Source organism: Pinus tabuliformis, chromosome 4_2 (assembly GCF_031772625.1).
Source record: "Pinus tabuliformis cultivar Carrire ecotype Pingquan chromosome 4_2, CPIR1, whole genome shotgun sequence".
In the NCBI taxonomy this organism is placed as follows: Eukaryota; Viridiplantae; Streptophyta; class Pinopsida; order Pinales; family Pinaceae; genus Pinus; species Pinus tabuliformis.
In genome coordinates, this window is record NC_142304.1 from 827006468 (window position 1) to 827012804 (window position 6337).

The 6337-nt window shown below is 36.9% G+C and overlaps 1 pseudogene; it reads left to right on the forward strand.

The window, feature by feature from the left end:
• Nucleotides 1-443: 443 nt before the first annotated feature.
• On the forward strand, nucleotides 444-1417 carry LOC149172214 (25S ribosomal RNA; annotated as a pseudogene; the record flags this gene model as incomplete).
• Nucleotides 1418-6337: the final 4920 nt, after the last annotated feature.

A 6337-nucleotide genomic window follows, 5' to 3' on the forward strand; every position in this document is an offset into this window, starting at 1 on the left:
TTACCTATGGTGATGTCATGAGCTCTTCTAATGCTTCTACCACAATGTCATTTTCTAATATGATGCATCCTATCTTATTTACAATGCTTCCTACCTAGATAGCTATAATTTACAGAACTAAAGAGAACTTAGTGGAAGAGATCATTTCAGTGATAGTAGAGGTCTCTCACTTTCTCCTTCTTAAGTTTCTTCTTCTCAGGTTCTTCCCCTTCTTCGGTAATATGGGCTTCTTCCTTATTTCGCTTGCTATTGTCCTTCTTAAGTTTAGGACAATCCATTCTTTAGTGCCCATATTCTTGACACCCATAACATTGAACCTTTGCCATGTTCTTTTTTTTTCTTCTAAGGACCAAACTTTCCAAATTTTCCTTCTCTTTGTCATAGCAACATATGCTTGATTTTTCTCATTTGGTCCTATGTCGGTTTTTTCCTTTAGCCTGGTTTCTTCATCTTGCATAATGACCCTGTTGAGCTTGACTCTAGTTCGACTTTGTGAAATGACTTGAGAGGTGTAGAATAAGTGGGAGCCGTTTTCGGCACAAGTGAAATACCACTACTTTTAACATTATTTTACTTATTCCGTGGGGCAGAGACAGGGCACTGCCCCTGTTTTTGGCCTTAAGGCATGTTTCGGTGGGTCGATCCAAGCGGAAGACATTGTCAGGTGGGGAGTTTGGCTGGGGCGACACATCTGTTAAAAGATAACGCAGGTGTCCTAAGATGAGCTCAACGAGAACAAAAGTTTCGTGTGGGACAAAAGGGTAAAAGCTCATTTGATTTTGATTTTTAGTACGAATACAAACTATGAAAGCATGGCCTATCGATCCTTTAGATTTTCGGAATTTGAAGCTAGAGGTGTCAGAAAAGTTACCACAGGGATAACTGGCTTGTGGCAGCCAAGCGTTCATAGCGACGTTGCTTTTTGATCCTTCGATGTCGGCTCTTCCTATCATTGTGAAGCAAAATTCACCAAGTGTTGGATTGTTCACCCACCAATAGGGAACGTGAGCTGGGTTTAGACCGTTGTGAGACATGTTAGTTTTACCCTACTGATGAACCGCACCACAATAGTAATTCAACTTAGTACGAGAGGAACCGTTGATTCACACAATTGGTCATTGCACTTGGTTGAAAAGCCAGTGGTGCGAAGCTACCGTGTGTCAGATTATGACTAAACGCGGAAACATTAAAAAGGCTGCCAATAACTAATACTAAGGAAGAGAAACCTCACCTTGAAGGAGGGAACCCAAAGGAGCCCAAAGGTTTTGATTATAGAAAACCAATGGAAGATATTTCTAAGGAGTTGCAGAAGATTAAACTCCCATAATTTTTAGGAGGATGAGCTGGAGAATGTGTTGAAGTATGGCTAGAAGGAATGAACAAATGTTTTGTGCGAAGAGAGTATTCTTCTACCTCCAAGATGAAAATTTACGTATTTCAGTTAAGAGGAAGTGCCTTCGTTTGGTGGGGAAATTTGGAAAAACAATTACACCTCACAACAAACAATGTTCCCTGGAAGTTGTTTGAGGAAATATTCCGTGTTAAATACTTGGCACCTTACTTTCAAGAGCATCAAGCCAAAGCTTTCCATATGCTAGTCCAAACTAACAACAAAATGAAAGAATATAAAATAAGGTTTATGGAACTTGTGAAATATGTTCCTTATCTTGATACTGATGAATGTCAAGCTGAACATTTTGTGTATGGACTAAATCCTTGAATCAAGGCCATGGTCAGAATGTGGAAGCCATTATCAATAACAGAAATAGTTGAATGTGCCCGTAATGCAGAGGAACATCTAGGAATCAAAAGAGATGTTGGATTAATAGGACCCCCACAACTAGGATTTGAACTTCTTCAGGTGGAGTAGCTCTAGACCACCTCCTTATTGTAATAGATTTACCCCAAGAGGAGTAGGAGCAAGAGCTCCCATGACACTTAGCACTATAGATGTTGAATCGTCAAACACAAGTCAGTGGAAATCTCGAGGAACTACTAATAGAGGAGCATGAGAGGAAGTAGCACAAGAGGACGGAGCTCCTTGTCTAGAAACTCACAATCTGACTCAAGGGGATCACCCCAGGTTAATTGTTGGCGATTTGGAGGACTACATTTCCAACATGATTGTCTGGAAGCTTCATCAAGTGTAATGTAAAGAGCATGAAAAGAACCATCCTTAAATACTTAAGGAAATCATAGAATCCATGTAGTAGTTAACAACAACCAGACAACACATCAATCCACTGTAGTGGAATCCTCAGGTACTATTAACAACATAAAACTAAAAATCTTATTTGATACTAGTGCTACTGATAATTTCATTTCGCCATATGCATTAAATAAATGTGGGTTGGCAGTCCACAAGCAAAACGATTTCAGACAAGTGGAAATGGCTTCATGAGAACTTCAATCTGTAGATTTAAGTGTTGAGGAATGCAAGGTTGATCTAGGGACCTGTTCGACTAAGTTAAATGTTTATGTCACAGCCCTAGGAACTTATGACCTTGTCATACGGATGGACTGGTTAGAAGCTCATCAAGCATGGGTAGATTGTTATAGGAAAACAAGTCTTTGTATAAATGATGAAGGAGAGACGATCCAAATCCAAGGTATTACGAGGCAAGTGGCTTTATGCTTCATCTTAGCAATGAAAATGAAACGCTGCTTAAGAAAATGTTGTTAGGTATATGCAGTTCAAGAAGTAAGCAAGGAGAAAGGACTATCCTTAGAGAAATATCCGGTGTTATTTGATTTTCCAGATGTTTTTCCAAAGGAACTACCAGGATTACATCCTGAAAGATAGATGAATCTCAAAATAGAATTGAAACCTGGTGCAGAACCAATTTCTAAAACACCTTACAGAATGGCAACTTCTAAACTTCAAGAATTACAAATCCAACTGAAAGAACTACTGGATATAGGGCACATCCGACCTAGTACCTCGCCTTGGGGTGCACCTGTAATTTTTGTCAAGAAGAGGGATGGTTCCTTATGATTATGTATAAATTATAGAGATTTAAATCAATCTATAGTAAATAATAGATATCCAATGCATCGAATTGATGACCTCTTCGACCAAATGAAAGGAACTTCTGTCTTTTCAAAGATTGATCTATGGTCTGATTATCATCAACTAAGAATTAAGGAAAATGATATCTCTAAGACTACATTTCGAACACGCTTCCGACATTATGAGTTCACTGTGGTACCATTTGGGTTGACCAATGTGCCAAAAATATTCATGAACCTTATCAAAAACGTTTTCTGCAAATATCTCGATCAATTTGTACAAGTCTTCTTAGATGATATTCTCATCTACTCCAAAAATGAAAAAGAACATGAAGAACATTTACAGATAGCATTATCTTGTCTCAGGGAACACCAGTTATATGGAAAGTTATCCAAGTGTTTTTTCTTTCAAAAAAAAATTCATTACTGGGGTCATATTATATCTGGTGAAGGGATCTTAGTAGATCCTGAGAAAGTAAAGGCAATCATGGTATCACTGATACCGAAAAATGCACATGAAGTACGAAGCTTTATGGGTTTAGCCAACTACTATCGAAGGTTTGTAGAAGAATTCTGCAAAATTGCAAAGCCTATCACAACTCTCCAGTGTAAAGGAGTTAGGTATGAATGCACTAAGGAATGTCATAGAGCATTCTCTGAACTTAAAATATTGTTGACCAGTGCACCAATCTTGCGAGTATCTGATATGGACAAAGACTTTACTATGTGTAATGATGCATCCAAGCAAGGATTAGGTGCAATATTAATGCAAGACAAAGGAGTAATAGCGTATGCCTCAAGAAAGTTAAAGCTTCATGAATAACTATACGCCACATACGATTTATAGTTAGCCACTATAGCGCTAGCGTTAAAGACATGGAGACACTATCTAGTAGGGAGAAGCTTTATGCTCAAAAGCGACCACCAAAGTTTACAATATTTTTTTACTCAAAGAGAGTTGAATGCTAGACAAAGAAGATGAAGTGAATTCCTAAACGAGTATGACTTTGGAATTTCATACATTAAAGGAAAAGAGAATGTAGTGGTAGATGTTTTAGGTAAAAGACTTCATATATTTTACCTCATACCTATCAAGGTAGACTTGAGGAAACAAGTACTAGAACATCTCTTGAGAGACAGTTGGTATTTAAAAGTAAGATCCAGACTCCAAAAAAACCTCAGTTTGAGGGATATTAACTAGAAGATGATGGAATTTTGCGATTCCATGGAAGGATGTACATTTCTAATAATGGGGATCTCCAAAGCACCATCCTTAAGAGAGCCCATAGAGAATTGTATTGTGCACATCATGGTGTAAAGAAAATGCATGTTGATACAAAAAATCTCTTCTTTTGGGCATGAATGAAACACGATATTGTTCGATTCATTGCAAAATGTCTCGAATGTCAACAAGTGAAGGTTGACCATTATCATCCAGTAGGTCTCCTACAACCTCATGACATTCCTATGACCAAATGGGAGATAATTTCCATGGATTTTATCGTCGGGATACCTTTTACTCCACAAAGGCATAATGCCATTCTGGTTGTGGTGGATAAATTAATGAAAAGCACCCATTTCATTCCCGTAAGAGATACTTACGAAGTTGCTGACATAGCTCGGGTATTTATAAATGAAATTATTAGATTTCATGGAGTCTGTAAGAAGACCATATCAGATAGAGATTCGTGATTTACTTCAATATTTTGGACTTGGATGCAGTCATCCTAAGGAACTCAATTAATTTAAGTATAACTTATCATCCTGAGACTCATGGACAAACAGAAAGGGTCAACCAAGTACTAGAAGATATGTTGAGGATGTATGTTATGGATCAACATACACACTGGGAAAAGTACTTATCCTTAGTTGAATTTGCATACAATAACAGTTACCACAATTCAATTGGGGTGCCTCCATTTGCAGCATTGTACGACAGACCTTGCAGAACACCGTTAAGTTGGGACAAATTAGAAGATTTGGTAATAGTGAGACCAAAATTAATTAAAGAGATCGAAGAATAGGTGAAGTAAATTAGGCAACGATTGAAAGAGGCATAAGATAGACAAAATAATTATGCCGATGCTCATATGACAAATAAGAATTATGAAGTAGGAGATCAGGGTTTCATTTGCATCAGGCTAAATAAAATCACTATCTGATTTGGAAAAGAGAAAAAGTTGTCACCTCGACTTATTGGGTCATTCAAAGTCCTGGAAAAAGTTGGACCCGTCGCATATCATCTTACACTACTGCCCCACTTGCATAAAGTTCATAATGTATTTCATGTATCTGTATTAAAACATTACATAGCTAACAAATCTCATAACCTTCAATGGAAGGAACTGTATGTATCAGACGATGGAACCATTTTGATTTAACGATTACGTATACTGGAACGTAGGGTTCGGCATCTCAGGAACCGCCTGGTAGACCAAGTTAAGGTCTAGTGGGACAAGTATAGCCCAGGATTGGCTACTTGGGAAAATACAAAGACCATATCAACTTGTGTTGATTTTGAAGAACTTAAAACCTTATTTTGTATATGTTTACTTTATTTTGATTTGGATACTTAAGACTATTATTTTGAATTATCACATGTAAAAAATGAATTTTTATTTTGCTCCTACATTTTATATGTTATTTTCTTAACTCTGCTGCTACTTGGATACTAATATGAAATATGTTATTTAATTAATATTATTGGAATATGGATACCAATATGAAATTAAGTATTTGATTAACCTTGCTATTAAATTCAAATTATGAATTATGTTATGGATGAGATATCTATAATTTTATTTTATTTTTGCATATCAACTTTAATGATGAGATGGAAATAAAAGAGTGACTACATTTTAATATGAAATCTAACTTACAGATATGTGGGTTAGACATGGCCAAGTACATTGTGTGAATGCAAATATCAGTATCGTAGATAACAACATATGTGAAATAAACAGAAAATGTTATTTAAATATAATTGTGTTTTGAATATATTGATGCATATGTTATAATGTATGGACAAGTGTTTACATTGTAGATAACATTGTTACCAAAATTACCACGTGATGAAAAAATTTCGAAGAACAATTGAGGATCAATGAGATTTCATGATAGTGTGTTGACCTTCGTCCGACTAGGAGGGGTGGAGGTTTACTCACCGTTTATCCTACAAAACCTGGAGTCATGGGAGGACTGTGTGAGTCACGCTCGCCTAGACGTGTGATGATGACTACCGGATGCCTACTGGAAAATCAGGTCGATATAGTCGATGCTATCATCCTTAGGGTCTATGAATGGTTAGATGAGTATAGTTGACATGATG